We start from the raw sequence: 19,531 nt of genomic DNA, 5'->3' as shown, positions 1-19,531 counted from the left end.
TTTAGCTCCACTGGCCAAAGGCCAGCGGGGCTTATATCATGGTCCTGTGTCCGTCGTGCGTGCGTCCGTCCGTGCGTTAACTTTTCCTTTAAACATCTTCTACTAAACTAGTGGTCTAATTCTGATGAAATTTCTCAGGAATGTTCCTGGGGTGAACCTCTTTCAAATTTGTTCAAATTATGCCCCTGGGATCAAATTTAACCCTGCCCCAGGGGTCACAAATTGGAAATTTGCTTATATAAGGCCTATTTTGTGAAAACTTTCAAAATTTCTCGTCCATAACCATTGGGCCTAGGCCTATCAAATTTGGTATTTAGAGACATCTAATAGTCCTTTACCAAATTTGTTCAAATTATGCCCCTGGGGTCAAATTTGACCCTGCCCCGGGGGTCAACAAATTGAACATATGCTTATATAGGGTCTATTTTGTGAAAACTTTACAATTCTTCTCGTCCACCATTGGGCCTAGGGCTACCAAATTTGGTATGTAGTGGCATCTTATAGTCCTCTACCAAGTTTGTTCAAATTATGCCCCTGGGGTCAAGTTTGACTCTGCCCCGAGGGACACAAAATTGAACATATGCTTATATAAGGCCTTTTTTGTGAAAACTTAAAAAAATTCTTGTCCATAACTGTATGGCTTAGGGCTTCCAAATTTGGTATGCAGTGACATGTAATTTAATTGTAATAGTTCTCTTCTTAGTTTGTTCAAATTATGCCCCTAGGGTCAAATTTGAAACTGCCCCCAGGTCACAAAATTGAATATATTCTTATAAAGTGCTTATTTTGTGAAAACTTTTAAAATCTACTTGTCCATATCCATTGGGCCTAGGGCTATCAAATTTGGTATGTAGTGACATCTTATAGTCCTCTACCAAGTTTGCTCAAATTATGCCCCTGGGGTCAAGTTTGACCCTGCTCCGAGGGTCACAAAATTAAACATATGCTTATACATGTATAAGGCATATTTTGTGAAAACTTTAAAATCTACTTGTCCATAACCATTGGGCCTAGGGCTACCAAATTTGGTATGTAGTGACATCTTATAGTCCCCTACCAAGTTTGTTCAAATTATGCCCCTGGGGTCAAGTCTGACCCTGCCCTGAGGGTCACAAAATTGAACATATGCTTATATAAGGCCTTTTGTGGGAAAACTTTAACAAGGGCTGTTAGTAAAACATGCATGCCCCCCTTATGGGCTCTAAGTTGTAGTGACAGCCATTTTGTAAATATGTTTTTTGTCACTGTGACCTTGACCTTTGACCTAGTGACCTGAAAATCAATAGGGGTCATCTGCGAGTCATGATCAATGTACCTATGAAGTTTCATGATCCTAGCCATAAGCTTTCCTGAGTTTTCTTCAGGAAACCATTTTACTATTTCGGGTCACTGTGACCTTGACCTTTGACCTAGTGACCTGAAAATCAATAGGGGTCATCTGCCAGTCATGATCAATGTTCATATCAAGTTTCATGATCCTAGGTATAAGCGTTCTTGAGTAATCATCCAGAAACCATTTTACTTTTTCGGGTCACCATGACCTTGACCTTTGACCTAGTGACCTGAAAATCAATAGGGATCATCTGCTAGTCATGATCAATCTACCTAACAAGTTTCATGATCCTAGGCATAAGGGTTCTTGAATTATCATCCGGAAACCATTTAACTATTTCGGGTCACCGTGACCTTGACCTTTGACCTAGTGACCTGAAAATCAATAGGGGTCATCTGCTAGTAATGATCAATCTACCTATGAAGTTTCATGATCCTAGGCATAAGCGTTCTTGAATTATCATCTGGAAACCATTTTACTATTTCGGGTCACAGTGACCTTGACCTTTGACCTAGTGACCTCAAAATCAATAGGGGTCATCTGTGAGTCATGATCAATGTACCTATGAAGTTTCATGATCCTAGGCCTAAGCGTTCTTGAGTTATCGTCTGACAACCACCTGGTGGACGGACCGACCGACAGACAGACCGACCGACCCACCGACATGAGCAAAGAAATATACCCCCTCTTCTTCGAAGGGGGGCATAAATATCTTTATGTCCATAACCGTATTGCATACTAAGGCTACCAAATTTGGTATGTAGTGACATGTAATAGTTCTCTTCTTAGATTGTTCAAATTATGCCCCTGGGGTCAAATTTGAAACTGCCTCTGGGGTCACAAAATTGAATATAGCTTATGAAGGGCTTACATGTATTTTGTGAAAACTTTAAAAATCTTTTGTCCATAATCATTGGGCCTAGGGGTCACAAATTTGGTATGTAGTGACATCTTATAGTTCTCTACCAAGTTTGTTCAAGATATGCCCCTGGGGTCAAATTTGACCCTGCCCCAGGGGGGTCACAAAATTGAACATATGCTTTTATAAGGCCTATTTTGTGAAAACATTAAAAATCTTCTTGTCCATAACCATCGGGCCTAGGGCTATCAAATTTGGTATGTAGCGACATCTACCGGTAATAGTCCTCTCCCAAATTTGTTCAAATTTTATCCCTGGGTTGAAATTTAACCCTGTCCCGGGGGATCACAAAATTGACCATATGCTTATATAAGGCTTTTTTTGTGAAAACTTCAAAAATCTGTTTGTCCATAACCATCCGGCATAGGGCTATCAAATTTGGTATGTAGTGACATTTAATAGTCCTCTACCAAATTTGTTCAAATTTTATCCCTGGGGTCAAATTTGACCCTGCCCCGGGGGTCACAAAATTGAACATAATGCCTATTTTGTGAAAACTTTAAAAAAATTATTGTCCATAACCATTAGGCCTCAGGGCTACACAATTTGGTATGTAGTGACATTGTATAGTTCTCTACTTAGTTTGTTCAAATTATGCCCCAGGGGTCATATTTGACCCTGCCCTGGGGGCCACCTTGCCCGGGGGTCACAAAACTGAACATACGCTTATATGGGGCTTATTTTGTGAAAACTTTAAAATCTACTTGTCCATAAGCATTGGGCCTAATGTGGTATGTTCATGTAGTGACATCTAATAAACCTCTACCAAATTTGTTCAAATAATGACTCTGGGGTCTACTTTGACCCTGCCCCGTGGGGGAGGGGGGGTCACAAAATTTAAAACACTAATAAAGCGCCTATTTTTTGAAATCTTTAAAAATCTTCTTGTCGAAAACCATTCGGACTATGGCTACCCAATTAGGTACACAGTATGCAGTATGCAGATACAGGGCCATCATGGCCCTCTTGTTAAGAATTATTATGCCATTATCATTTATGGCCATTTTGACCTTTAAACTCTTGAATTCTTTCGCATATCTCGCCGTCCAATGACTGTGAACAAAATTAATGTACAGAGTCATTTTAAAATCTCACAATGAACGACATAGGAATGGCCCGGACAAGCTCACTTATGGCCATTTTTTACTTTTGAACTTCAAGTGTGACCTTGACAATACCGACGTAATTCTTTTGCATGACACATGGTCTAATTATTGTGAACAAATGTACGGAGTAATTTTTAAATCTCACACTGAATGACATAGTTATGGCCTGGATATAGGATCATTTATGGCCATTTTTGACTTTTGAACTCACAGTGTGACTGTGACGTTGCAGATATCGATGTAATTCTTTCGCGCAACACACCGTACATCGATGGTGAACAAATGTGCCAAATGATTTTAAAATCTCACAATGAACGACATAGTTTTTGCCTGGACAAGCTCATTTATTGCCATTTTTGACCTTTGAACTCAAAGTGTGACCTTGACCTTGGAGATATCGACGTAATTCTTTCGCGCGACACACCGTCCAATTATGGTGAACAAATGTACCAAATGATTTTTAAATCTCACCATCAACAATGGCCCGGACAAGCTCATTTATGGCCATTTTTTTACCTTTGAACTTTAAGTGTGACCTTGACCATGGAGATATCGACGTAATTCTTTCCCTCGACATACCGTCCAATGATGGTGAACAAATGTGCCAAATGGTTTTAAAATCTCACAATGAATGACATACTTATGGCCCGGACAAGCTCATTGATGGCCATTTTTGATCTTTGAACTCACCATGACATTGGAGATATTGACGTAATTCTTTTGCGCAACACACCATCCAATGGTGGTGAACAAATTTGACAAACGATTTTAAAATCTCATAATAAATGACAAAGTTATAGCGCGGACAAGCATTTGACCATTAAACTCTAAGTGTGACCTTGACCTTGGAGATATTGATGTACTTTTTTCGCACAACACACCGTCCCATGATGGTGAACAAAATTTAATGTACCAGGTCATTTTAAAATCTAACGATAAATGACACAGTTATGGTCCGGACAAACTTTCGGTTTAAAACGCACTAAGTGATCCCGTGACCAAGTTTTTACCCGGCATGACTCATATTCAAACTTGACGTAGACATCATCTAGATAAAACTTGTGACCCAGTTTGGTGAAGATCGAATGAAATTTCGGGACCGACAAACAGACAAAGTGACTCCTATATAGCCCCCATTACCATTGGTAATGGGGGTATAAATAATGTGTGCTCTGCTATTGCTGAAGCAATTACATGTAAGACATTGCAATGAAATGATAAATTATAATACATTTTGTATGTGAAGATTTGAGAATTGAGATGAAAAATGACAAAGTTTTTCAACCAAGAGGGCCTGAAAGGCCTAAAGTCGCTCACCTGAGATAACAAGATATTATTGGGACAAATCTTCTGACCAAGTTTCATGAAGATCGGAAAATAAATGTGGCCTTTAGAGTGTTAACAAGGTTTTACTAAAGCCATAAAAGGAAAAATGCCCCGCCCCCTGGCAGCCATGTTTTTCAACCAACCGGCATCATTTTTTAACTCTTCCAAGATATTATCGGGCTGAATCTTCTGACCAAGTTTCATGAAGATCGGACAGTAAATGTGGCCTCTAGAGTGTTAACCAGATTTTACTATAGCCATATAAGGAAAAATGCCCAGCCCCTTGGAAGCCATGTTTTTCAAGCAACCAAAACCCTTTTCTAACACATCCAAGATATCATTGGGACAAATCTTCTGACCGAGTTTCATGATTATCGGACAATAGATGTGGCCTCTAGAGTGTAACAAGGTTTGACTATAGCCATATTATATTAAAGGTAAAATGCCCCGCCCCCATGATGGCCATTTTTTCAACCAACCATTTTTGAACTCATCCAAGATATTATTGGGATGAATCTTCTGACCGAGTTTCATGAAGATGGGACTATAAATGTGGCTTCTAGAGTGTTAACAAGATTTTACTATAGCCATACATGTATATACATGAAGCCCTATAGGAGAAAATGCCCCGCCACTTTGCAGCCATGTTTTTAAAACAAACGTAACCATTTTCAAACTCATCCAAGATATCAATAAGACAAATCTTCTGACCATAATTCATTAAGATTGGACAATAAATGTGGCCTCTATAGAGTGTTTACAAGGTTTTACTATAGCCATATAAGGAAAAATGCCCCGCCCCCTGGCGGCCTTGTTTTTCAACCAAAGGGCATCATTTTTGAACTCGTCCAGGATATTATTGGGATGAATCTTCTGATCAAATTTCATGAAGATTGGACAATAAATTTGGCCTCTAGAGTGTTAACAAGATTTTACTATAGCCACATAAGGAAAAATGCCCCGCCCCTTGGCAGCCATGTTTTTCAAGCAAAGGTTACCATTTTCAAACTCATCCAAGATATCATTGGGACAAATCTTCTGACCAAGTTTCATGAAGACCGGAACATAAATATGGCCTCTAGAGTGTTAACAAGATTTTACAATAGCCATATAAGGAAAAATGCCCCGCCCCCTGGCGGCCATGTTTTTTAACCAACCGGCATCATTTTCATACACTTCCAAGATACTATTGGGATGAATCTTCTAACCAAGTTTCATGAAGATCGGACAATAAATGTGGCCTCTAGAGTGTTAACCAGATTTTACTACATGTATAGCCATATAAGGAAAAATGCCCCGCCCCTTGGCCGTCATGTTTTTCAAGCAAAGGTTACCATTTTTGAATTCATCCAAGATATCATTGGGACAAATCTTCTTACCAAGTTTCATGAAGACTGGAAAGTAAATGTGGCCTCTACAACATATGTTGACGCCACACAACGCACAACGTACGACGCACGACGGACAAAAGGCAATCACAAAAGCTCACCATGAGCACGTTGAGCTCAGGTGAGCTAAAAATAACCAAAACACGTTTGACGTCAGGTGTGTATAATAGCCTAGATCGAAACCAACAAGGGAAGCAACTTGTGATGTCACAAATTGGCAGTGAACAAAAAGTGGTACTTTATTATCTCGCTTAACATGGGTCTAAATTACGTTTAAAAGCTCTTTTCTGATTGGATTTAACAGTCCCAAATCATCCAATAAAGAAAGTCGAGATATTTAGCTTTCGGAGCATCCAATGCCATGCCACATGCAAGCTATTTAGAAAATATTAATTGTCAACCAAACAGTTTTTGTTTTTTTCGCGGTCATAGACAGTGTTCCTGGCAGAAAACAATGCAATATTACTTTAAAAGCATTCATGTATTAGGCCAAAACAAAATAATGTTGTGGTTACGGTCCCCGGACCGAGACTATTATTTTGCTGCGACCCTACAACATTTTATTCAAAATTAAAAGCCAAAAGAAAAAAAATCCCAGTATAATTAAAACTGTACCGGAGTAACGGTTTTTAGCCACGCTGACTTTTAACAGAGTGCGATTTTTATGTGTGCACTGTAAGCCTCATCAGCAAGGCGCTTTACTGTTAAATGCATACAGCGCCTGTGACGCAATGGAGAAATCATCTTCTTTGTCGATTTTATTTAATGTTCTATGAAAAAAGTCAGTTGTAAGCCTTGTATTTTGAAACCAGACTTGAATTCACAGAGTTTTAAATTCAGCATGCATGTCAGATACAGCTTGTTCTAGTTTTAAAAAATTTGTATATAATTTTATTTCTTGTCTGAAGTACTGTTGAAGAGAGAGCTTGTTCTAGTTACATTTGTTTTTTTCTGTTGATGAGGGTATGACTATCAAACAGGTGTTAGCCTTAGTAATTAAGCCATGTTCTTTAAAGTTTTTTTGGGTTTTCATTCATCAAAATTTACAATATTTTTCTCTATATAATTTTTTTTCTGAATTTTATTTTTCATATTGATAAAAAGTCAATACATGGCTACAGCCAAGTTGATGCCATGAATTGACCATTCATCCTAATCGGCAGTTAAAATGGTTTGTGCTAGATTGCCTATTGTTTGTATGGGAAAAAAAGCCGTTCAATAAAATAAAATAAAATGTTTTTCCTTCCTTATACCCTAACTTTTTTTTGGCCAGTAACCTGAACCACAACATTATTTTGTCTTGGCATTAGTATTTAGCGAGGAAGTGGTAGAATATTTGTGTAAAACATAAGAATTTTGATTTAAACTTGTGTCTACTACAATTTGACCAGTGGTTACGGAAATTATCGACTGTACAGATGTATCGACAGACATCTGCCAAACAACAGAATAGCTTGCATATTTCAAGTTTTTCAGCCTTGAAATCAAAAATTAATCAAATGAGAATCAAAATCATTAATTTATCAACCAGTAATGGTCAGTAACACAAAAATCTTTAGGCGCAACCATCGTGTTTTGCGGAAACCGCACCATGTTGTTTTTCGGAAACCGGCGATCGGTGATTTCCGTAAACATATGCAAAAAGTTCAGCTGACAAGTTTTTGCTTCTTACGTTTTTCTCAAATATTCTACCACAAAAATATTTATACTATTACACAGATGAATATAAAGTAATATTTCCTTGATTTTGGTGAGAAACACCGTCTATAAATGCTCATAAATACGCATCAAGGCTCAACTTAGGTGCGTAAAATACTAAGAAATAAATCATATTTCAGTTTTTCGTTCTATCGAATAGTTTCATCAATCTCAGAGCTGTTTCACTCAATTATATTGGACACGGGGCCCTTGCTACACTTTGGGGGATTGGGGCCGGGGCCCTTAGAGGGGGGAATTTCGCGTTTTGGGCGAAAAGGGGAATTTTAGAAGATCTTTTTCACCAACCATTTAACACTTAAAATTGCTAAATTTTAATGTAATTTAAATAAATATACATTAAATCAAAGGTTAATAGCTTGATACCAGCTGGCAACATAGGTATAAAAGTCCAAAAAAGGGGGGAATTTTTAGCTGAAATAGGGGAAAAATTATACTTTTTTAATGGGGGAAGTTTTACTTATAAATTTTTATATTATTTTTAATAGTAGTTCTATTACATAAATGTTTTTTGATAAGAGATGTCAATTTTATTTAGATTTTTGAAAAACAAATTAGGCAAAGATTACAAATAATAATATAAAATGCAAATAGTTTAGAACATATTCCCTTTTAGTCAGTATGTTGGTTTTATCAGTCAATAACAATATAACTTCATAGAATTATTTAAAAGTTATAACAAACATTAAATGTTTTCCGATTAAATGATTCATGACACATATTTATTTCATTTAGTAAAAGCAACATAACCCTTAAGTGGCTGAGAAGAACTTATGGCTGAATAAAAAGAACAAGAAACCGGCGGAGACGGGTGATGCTCCCCAAAGTTTTTGTCACAATATTGCACTATATATTCAGATAAAAGGAAACGTCTTGAGGGGCATAACTTTGGAAAAAATAATACGATGGATGGTTTAGCAACTTAAAAATTTCAAAGGGCCATAACTCTCTTAATAAATCATCTAACCAGAACCCACAAATAACATGCGCATCTCCTCAACGTAGTTAAGCTTCCCATAAAGCTTCATTGAATTCCAGTCAGTAGTTGGGGAGAAATAGCCCAGACAAGAATTGCCCTATATGTACAGTTTATAGAAAATTTCAAAGGGCCATAACTCTGTGAAAAATCATCCGACCATAACAGGCTGATAATATGCACATCTCCTGTTGGTAGTGAAGCTTCCCATAAAGTTTCATTGAATTCACGTAATAAGTTGCTGAGAAATAGCTCGGACAAGAATTGCACTATATGTACAATGGAAAATTTCAAAGGGCCATAATTCTGTGAAAAATCATCCGACAAGAACCGGCTGATAATACGCACATCTTCTTTTGGTAGTGAAGCTTCCCATAAAGTTTCATTGAATTCCAGTCATTAGTTGCTGAGAATTAGCCCGGACAAGAATTGCACTATATGTACAGTTAATGGAAAATTTCAAAGGGCCATAACTCTGTGAAAAATCATCCGACCAGAACCCGCTGATAACATGCATTTCTCCTCTTGGTAGTAAGCTTCCCATAAAGTTTAATTGAATTCTGGTCATTAGTTTCTGAGAAATAGCCTGGACAAAAATTGTGCACAGACCGACACACGAACGGACACACGAAGCGGCGACTATATGCTCCCCCCAAAATAAATTTTGGGGAGCATAAAAAGAGTCAATATGCAGCTTTTGCTTGTTAAAAAAACAAAACATATATCTGTATGATTTTTCTGATGAAAAGTGGTATTTTTAGTGAACAGGGGAGATACATTTTTAAGAATAAACAATATAATTATACATGTTTCGGTGAAGTGCATGTCATCCAGTATTATCAAAGAACCACTTTTGGGCTTAAAAACAAAACAAAACATTTTTGAAACTTCATAACCCCTCAATGTTGCAAAAATATAAATCATGAAAAAACAGAATTTTCAGAGTAAACTATTAAAACAAGAAACTGTCGGAGCAGGTGATGCTCCCCAAAGTTTTTTTTAGTCACAATATTGCACTATATATTCAGATAAAAGGAAACGTTTAAAATTGTACCAACATTGTACATGGCCAAATCCTTTAAATTGAATATTTTCCTCTAGTTTGTTCTAACATTTATATATAGATTAACATCTCAACTAGCATAAAATTCTGACTTCAACAATTTTGGAGGTGAAATAGAAATGTTTTTTCAAAAAGAAACAAAATATTTTGGTAGCAGGTGTGAAAAATGATTGAACGAAATAAAAGTATAAAATTGTACCTATTGTACAAAGGCAAAATCCTTTAAAATGACTTATCTGCATCTAGTTATTTTTTTAATTCATACCTAGTTTAACATCTCACCTAGCACACAAATCTTACTTTATCAATCTGGGATGAGAAATGAAAAAGTTTTTCAAAAAATCGTTTGGGCATTTCAATTTTTCAAAAATTCCCCAAAATGACCAAATCCAGTTTCACTTTCAATTTTCAATAAATTTCATGTCATAATAATTAACTACCAGAACCTGAAACAGTATCAACCAGGAAAATAAAAACTTATTTTTATTGAAAAATATTCAATACGTCTTTTTGCAGCGGGTGGCTGTCGTTCCCCCCCAAGACATTTCCCCCTAGACGTTTTACTCCCATTTTGGGAGTGAACTGTCTACATAATATGAAAACGTATATTAGAAGTAATTATTTGTAATGATGGGATATGTGAAAAAAATTGATAACTTTATCGATAAGTATTAAAAGTGTGTGCATTTTATGTGTCTTAATAATTAATGATTTACAACAAATTGATGTAAGTTTAGTCCTGAGTGTTTAAAATATTAATTAATTAATTGTACCAACTAATTATATCTTATTTGGATCTAATTAGAGCAAATTAACACAAATAATATGCAAGTGGGAAAATATGGATACAAGTACATTAGTAAAAGCACTAAAGCTTTAGTGTTCTTTGATGGTTGTTTTTAGGGAAGACTCTAACAAATTTTACCAATAAAATAGATCTCATTATGTGGTTATCTCCGCTGTCTGTCCGTCCTGGCCACTATCTCCTCCTACACTAGCATGCGCATGGATCCCACAACAACCCAAACGTCCCATTGCCAGACAGTCTAGCTAGAAAGGCCAACAGATGTAGACCAAGTTCCGACCAGCCAAGCCAAAGGACGTGCGGTTCGACATAGACCTACAGTCCCAAGATTCCTGGAAGCGGATATTTGGAAAGTTCCGAATGCCGAACACCTATGCATAGAGGCCGAGGATGTTAAGTATGAGTTACGGTACCTCAAGGATGGTCTGTCTACTAGGAGAGTGAGACCAGCGAGCCAAAGGATTGAGAATAGTAACAGAGACCTCTGGGTCAGGTATGACGCCAAAAACATAACATCCAGTGAACTGTTGAGTGAATGTGCTAAGGTATATGGCCCCAGGGTAGAACTTATAGTGGAACATAAAGCAGACCAGAAGACACTAGTTACTACATGTAGATTGTGAAAAGTTGGTGTGCATGACATTGTGGATTTATAGAGATGTTGTGTTTGTGCAACTGAGATGCTAAATTTCAGTGCATGATGACTAGGTTTATACATATTGTGTTCTTTAAAACTGATATATTAATTACTATGTGCTAAGTTGTTGTGCATGATGACTACCATTAATTATACATTATGTTTTTGACACAGTTTTATGTTTTAATTGAAGATGACTAGGTTTAAAGATAATGTTTTGTACATAATAACGAGGTTTAATGACAAGTCAATCATCAGCGATTTTTTCCTTTCTTTATAAAGTACCTGTAAAAGGTACTTTCCCAATTGAAGAACAAGAGGGCCAAGATGGCCCCTAGTTCGCTCAACTGAGAAGAGTCGGTTCATTCAATCTTTACCTAACGTCAAACTTGATCTTGATATTGTCCAGACAAACATCCTGGTAAAGTTTCATCATTATTGAACCAAAACTCTGGCATATGGAGTGTTTTTGTTTTTGTAAGATTTGACCTGGTGACCTATATTTTGAGTTGACCCCCCTTACCAAACATCAAACTTTGCTTACAAAAATAAATATTTTGACCAAGATTCATAAAATCTGACACAAAATTGTGACCTCTAGAGTGTTTACAAAGATTTTGTATAATATAATGAAAATTTGGACAATCTAACTTATCTAAGGGCAATAATAATGACATTAATTATGTGGTTTTGCTCATAATCAAACTTGACTGAGATCTTTCAGCAAATTTCATAAAGACTGCTTGAGAAGTGTGAATGCTAGAGTGTTTATAAACCAAATGTGGATGGACGGACAGCGGACAAAGACCAATCCTAAAACCTCACCTGAGCAATCAGGTGAGCTAAAAAGTGTGTTTCACCGATCTGAGCCATTTTCCAACTTGTCCGAGAAATCAATAAAACCAATGTATTGACTAAGTTTCACGATGATTTGGCAAAACATGTGACTTCTATAGTGTTCGATTGCAAGGTTTCTCTCTAGTCACACAAGGAAAACTCCCCCTCCCCCCTGGCGGCCATGTTTTTTTGACCGATAGGGACCATTTGCGAACTCATCTGAGATATATATAAAACCAATCTTTTCACCAAGTTTCATGATGACTGGGCAAAAAATGTGACTTCTAGAGTGTTCACAAGCTTTTTTTACTATATACATGTAAATATAAGAAAACTGCCCCCCCCCCGGCAGCCATGTTATTCAACTGACCGGAACCATTTTTGAACTCAACTCTTGTATCAAGGAAACAAATGTTCTGACCAAATTACATGAAAATTGGGCCAAAAATGTGACTTCTAGAGTGTTCACGTGTTTTCACTGCATACATATAGAGAAAAATGCCCTGCCCACTGGCGGCCATGTTTTTTCATCGATCTGGACCATTTTCGAACTCAGCCAAGATATCAATATAACCAATGTTTTGACCAGCTTTCATAATGATTGGGCAAAAATTGTGACTTCTAGTGTGTTTACAAGGTTTCTCTATAGCCAAATAAGGAAAACTGCCCCGCCCACTGGCAGCCATGTTTTTCAACGGACCAGAACCACTTTTGAACTCAACCAACATATCATTAACACAAACATTTTGACAAAGTTACATGAAGATTGGGCATGATATGTGACTACTACAGTGTTTACAAGGTTTTTCTTTTTTTTTTACCTAGTGACCTAGTTTTTGACCCATCATGACCCAGTTTCGAAATCAATCGAGATATCATTAGGACAAATGTTCTGACCAAGTTAAATAAAGATTGGACAAAAAATGTGGCCTCCAGAGTGTTTACAAGGTATCTCTATAGCCAAATAAGGAAAACTGCCCCGCCCACCGACGGCCATGTTTTTCAACGGACCAGAACCACTTTTGAACTCAACCAACATATCATTAAGACAAACATTTTGACAATGTTTCATGAAGATTGGGCATGAAATGTGACTTCTACAGTGTTTACAAGGTTTTTTTTTTTTTTGACCTAGTGACCTAGTTTTTGACCTGGCATGACCCAATTTCAAACTCGACCGAGATATCATTGGGACAAAGCTTCTGACCAAGTTTCATGAAGATCGGAAAAGAAGTGTGCCCTCTATAGTGTGTACGAACAAATGTTAACGGACGGACGACGGACAAAGACCGGTCACAAAAGCTCACCTGAGCAATGCGGTGAGCTAAAAACTACTCAATTCCCAATTATTTCAGTCTTAATGTTTCCCAAAAGGAAGGAAACTTTGGTCAATTTTATTCCAAACATACATGATCTGCAAGTTTAAAATTAAAATGAGCACTGACAATGAACATTTCAAGCCAAAATGAATGTTAAACAATACTTGAGTTGATTTGTGCTCTTGATACCAAAGACCTATCTATATACATATGGATAGGTCTTTGTTGATACCAAGCAATTAAAAAGACCCATAATGGTAATTCCCAATTGGGAGATTTTACGACGTGAATTTTCTCAATATCAGGGCTTTCGTGCTAACTTTCCTAATTGGTAATGGTACAGGTACTTTTCCAAATTTGGGAAGAAAATTGCTGATCATTCACATCTTAACAAGTAAATTGTTGCTGTTGTTACCTCTATGTTTATAAGATACAGTTGCAAATGAAAGTAAGTGTTTTTAGTTCAATGTTATTGCATGAATTTAAAGGCATTTCACATTGATGTCAAAATTAAGAAATGAACATTTAAAAATATTTTAATGTTATTTAGATGGTAAAAAATTATTTTGAGATTGAATAAAAAATTGCCACATATTTCATATTTTTGCATTTAAAACATTTTTTAATTCGTAAAGTTATCAATTTTTCCTTAAAGGGGCCTTTTCACAGATTTTGGCATTTTTTAACTTATTCATTAAATGCTTTATAAGTTTATATTGATAAATGTAAACATTGGATCGTAAAAGCTCCAGTAAAAAATCAAGAATAAAATTAAAAAAAGGAAAAGAACATTGCCCGGACCAGGTTTCGAACCAGTGACCCCTGGAGTCCTGCCAGAGTCCTGAAGTAAAAACGCTTTAGCCTACTGAGCTATTCCGCCGAGTACACATATTTGACGTATTTTATACCTTATATAAGCAATCTTCGTAGTTTCACAAAATTTAACGACAAAAACAGAACTCTCCAAATTATTCAATCGTTTCGCGTTGCAACGCTTTATAATTTTTAGGTTTTAAAATCGTCAAAAGATGCATATAATGGCTATATTAGACCATGGTAAATGTTCAGTATTACTGTTTCCTCACAAATATCATAACCAGTCTTCGAAATTAGCAGACGCCCGATCGCCCGTGGCGAGTAAAATTTCTGCCGGGCACATACAAAAATTCATGTTTGTGGCCCGCCGGGCATGTAAATTATTGAAGCCAATTGACAGTTTATAAAAAAAAAATCGTAAGCGGTTCTTGATATTTGCAGATCTATTTTTCAATTTTGCAAACAAACACCTTGCCGTAAGTTGTAAAACAATGAAATTCGATTGGTTTAACAACACGCACCTGCTTGCACACGTCATCGTTATTGTTTTTAACCGATGCAGTTAGGTCACAATCGGTTCTTATCGACGGTTGCAGTTAGGTCACAATCAGTTCTTATCGACGGTTTCTCTAGACATTAATCGAGAAGATGCTTTTTGAATCGATCATTATCCCCACGCTTTTTGAAAAAAAGGTGGGGATATTGTGGTGATCTCCGCCGTCCGTCCGTCTGTCCGTCCGTCTGTCCGTCCGTCCGTCCGTCCTGGCCACTATCTCCTCCTACACTAAAAGCACTAGAACCTTGAAATTTACACACATGGTAGCTATGAGCATATGTGCGACCCTGCACTATTTGGAATTTTGATCTGACCCCTGGGTCAAAAGTTATAGGGGTTGGGGTGGGGCCGCGTCAGAAATTATCACTCATTTTTTTAGGTTATTTTACATTTACTTCTTTATTTCTACACCGATTCACTTCAAATTGATACTGGACCTCACCTATGACAATACGGTCAATCTCAACCATGCATGGCCCCATTCCCAACCCTGGGGCGCCCCGCCCACATAGGCCACACCCACCAAAAATTTCCATTTACTATAATTTTTTCATTTCTACACGGATTCACTTCAAATTGATACTGAACTTTTGTTATGACATTAGGGTCAATCTCAACTATGCATGGCCCCAATCCCAACCCTGGGGCGCCCGCCCACATAGGCCACACCCACCAAAAAATTCCATTTACTATAATTTTTTCATTTCTACACGGATTCACTTCAAATTGATACTGAACTTCTCTTATGACATTAGGGTCAATCTCAACTATGCATGGCCCCATAACCAACCCTGGGGCCCCGCCCACATAGACCACACCCACCCAAAATTGCCTTTACTATAATTTCTTCATTTCTACACCGATTCACTTCAAATTGATATTGAACTTCTCTTATGACAATACAGTCAATCTCAACTATGCATGGCCCCATTACCATCCCTGGGGCGCCCCGCCCACATAGACCACACCCACCCAAAATTGCCTTTTACTATAATTTCTTCATTTCTACACCGATTCACTTCAAATTGATACTGAACCTCTCTTATGACAATACGGTCAATCTCAACTATGCATGGCCCCATTACCAACCCTGGGGCGCCCTGCCCACATATGTCACACCCACCCAAAATTGCCTTTTACTATAACTTCTTCATTTCTACACCAATTCACTTCTAATTGATGATGAACTTCTCTTATGACAATACGGTCAATCTCAGCTATGCATGGCCCCATTACCAACCCTGGGGCACACCTAGGTCAAACATTCGGCGTGGGGATACGCGTCGGCCTCTGCCGCGCCATTTCTAGTTTCAATCTAGTAATACGCTTCCGTTTTTGTCAATGTAAACAAATGTTATTGTCGACATAGAGGCTATGCAGTATCTTAGGTATGTTGATGGGGCTAAGCCCGATAAAACACTTCCAAAATAGAAAATTGAAAATGATTGAGAGAAAAAGGAAGCCAAGAAATGGTACGAGGACACCAGAGAACGCTCTTTTCAAGAGCACTGGTGTAACGATCGACCGTCTTAATTCTAGTGACTGATTAGATGTAATTGTATTCACTACTATTGAAACAAATGTTCTGCTTAACTATGTGTAGCATGTAAGAGTTCAAATGTTGTGATTTGTTATAATTTTGGTTAAAAAAGTTTGGGCATGTAAAAAATATGTTGGGCATGTAAAAATTCTTAAGTAACTGGCCCGACTGGCATGTAACTTTTCAAAGCTTATTTCGAAGACTGCATAACTAAAACGAAAATTTGCGAATCTGAAACAACTTTTTTCAATTTTGTCAATTTACCAAAGCGTGAAAAGATCCCTTTAAATTCCACAAATTCATTAAATAAAAAAGTTTTATTTTATTTTTTTGCTTTTAAAAATTATTACCTGTACGAAATAATGGGGTGGATTCCGGGCGTAATCGGGACGAATTGGCATGTAAAGTTGGAATTACGCTCGTACAACAGGCGGGATGAGTTTTACGCCCGGAACTAAAATTATTTCTGGGCGTAATTCAACTGTTTTTTCCAGGCATAAAACACATCCGGGCGTATTTTTATATTAAGAATTTGTATGAAGGAGATTTGTTGATGGAATTATGCACTTTGTTTCTTTCGCAGGAATTTCAAACTTATTAAATATTTGTGAAGCCACAAGACGGAATTTTGAACATAGTGGTTTTTACAGAGCGTAATATAGGACAAATTTCTTTGAAGCTGAACAATTACTTAGTAAATTTAATTTAAAAGAAAGTACAGAACAAAATATTACCAGTTACTGATAACTTAATAAACGTTTTTAATAAAATATTATATATATATAATTATTTACATATAAATTTATTTAAATTTTGTACTATCAATGAACATTTATTATAGACACAACTATTTCAGTCACAGTATAATTCATTCAGCTGATAAAGCTTTGATTTAATTATGTTCATGTTCAGATTCTAAAACATATATGGGAGTATTTTTATACTTAATTTGTAAGAAGCTGAAAAGGAGACAGACTTCTGAACTTGTGATCATTAATTATACCCTTAGATTTTGCATTCATTGGCATTGCTGTTCAAAAATTCAAAATTAAGGAGATAACAATAACACATTTTAATTTTAAATACTTTTTATCTAATGCTGACTTTTACACTTTCCACTTATAATTTTAAGTCTGAGGGATGACCATCATCATATGATACCGAACATGATACCGAACTTAGTACTGAAGACCTGCGCCAGCCAGTTAGCACCTGCTTTATCAACAATATTCCAAATATCTATAGACTCCGGTAAACTCCCTCGAGATTGGAAAGATGCTTTTGTCTCACCCGTTTTCAAGAAAGGCGACGTCCACCTAGCTGAAAATTATAGACCCGTCTCCCTAACCTGTGTAACATGCAAGCTTCTAGAACACATCATATGCAAACATATCCTAAACCATCTGGAAAATAACAACATCTTAACTAAACTAAACCATGGCTTCCGAACCGGATTTTCCTGTGAAACACAACTACTGACCACTGTCCATGACCTTCTCTCCAACTATGACTCTGGCACGCAGATAGATATGGCTATCCTGGATTTCAGCAAGGCCTTCGATACGGTTCCACATAAAAAGCTCCTGCATAAACTGAAGCAGTATGGCGTCACTGGTAGCATAAATCACTGGCTCGAGGACTTCCTTACAGACAGGAGCATGAATGTTGTTGTGGAGGGAGAGAAATCAAACCCGGTAACTGTCGACTCCGGTGTTCCACAGGGCACAGTCCTTGGCCCTCTGCTTTTCCTCTGCCACATAAATGACCTACCCGATTCAGTTAAGTCATCGGTCTGCCTATTTGCAGACGACTGCTTACTTTATCGACCCATCAGAAGTCGCCATGACCATGAAATTTTACAACAAGACCTGAACAAACTAGAAACCTGGGCTAACACATGGGGCATGCAATTCAACGCCAAAAAATGCTACATACTAACCATAAACCAGAAAACCTCAAAATTTTATCAACTCGAAAACCACATCCTTCAACAAGTCCCAGAAAACCCATACCTCGGAGTGACAATATCAGAAGACCTAACTTGGAGCTCACACATAAATAAGATCACCAAAAAAGCAAACTCTACACTTGGCTTCCTAAGACGCAACCTGAAACACTGCCCCGAATCCTGCCGTAAAACAGCATACTTCGCCTTAATTAGAACAACTCTAGAATATAGCTCCATTGTCTGGGATCCACTCCTTCAAAAAGACATCGATAAAATTGAAAAGATCCAAAAACAATCGGCGAGGTTCATAACCGGCGACTACTATACCAAAACACCAGGCTACGTGACAAACATGCTGAAGAGTATGAAGATCCCACCTCTCCAGGAAAGAAGGAAGGCCAATAGACTTATCTTCTTCTTCAAGGTGGTTGAGGGGCTGGTGCCAGCAATGCCTAGCCAAGACTTCCTTACCCCAGTCCGGCAATCAAAGCGTAGAATTACCCCTAAACATTTCAAAGACTTCAAAGTAAACAATATCGTTGAACAATATTCAGTTAAAAACTCTAAGTGTTTCACACCAATCCAGTGCAAAACCCAACTATATAAAAACTCATTTTTCCCTAAGACATTAATAGAGTGGAACAATCTTGAAGAAAGTGTTGTTCGCGCGGACACAGTTGACATATTCAGGTCAACTGTCCTACAGTGGGACTAAACCACCCTCTCTTCCGTTGCGCCTACACCGAAAGGTCCTGCGACGTACATATCCAGATCCAGATATCATTGAGTTAAACTATTTAACATTCAATAAGTTTTGATTACATTTGCTAATTATATTATTAATAATGGAATAGTTTGCAAGGACAGTGCCATTCGGTTTTAATTAGTCTAAATTATGTATTAGTAAAAAATAAACAAATATATCAGTGACATCCAATAATTTGATTATATACATATAATGCATAAAAAAAATAAAAGTGTCGACAAACTTGACAGTTACATAGTCTATTTATTTCGTGACGTTGCGCCGTCGTTTACTTCAGACATTTATTTTGCTCTGCAAACCACCAATCGAGCGCTAAAAACATAAATTAACACATTAAGATTGTGAATAATATTATCAAAATAACAAAAACTTACCAGATCATGCCCAGAATACCCCACGACAACAAATATTGTCGATTAATTACGAAGAAATAATTGATGGTTTTGTGACAAAATGGCCGACAGCACTTGTTTCCGGCAT

At 37.2% G+C, this 19,531-nt stretch overlaps 1 protein-coding gene across 1 annotated transcript in view; it reads right to left on the bottom strand.

Moving 5' to 3' along the window:
* The window catches only part of LOC127858741 (uncharacterized), a 47,883-nt gene extending 28,352 nt beyond the window's left edge, over window positions 1-19,531 (bottom strand). Inside the window, exon 1 of the mRNA XM_052395989.1 lies at window positions 19,426-19,531. The gene's annotated coding sequence lies outside the window, so the exon portion shown is untranslated. The remainder of the gene's footprint in view (window positions 1-19,425) is intronic.

Source organism: Dreissena polymorpha, chromosome 1, assembly GCF_020536995.1.
Source record: "Dreissena polymorpha isolate Duluth1 chromosome 1, UMN_Dpol_1.0, whole genome shotgun sequence".
Classification (NCBI taxonomy): Eukaryota; Metazoa; Mollusca; class Bivalvia; order Myida; family Dreissenidae; genus Dreissena; species Dreissena polymorpha.
The sequence above is the reverse complement of the archived record's forward strand: the minus strand, read 5'-3'. Positions and strand labels throughout refer to the sequence as shown.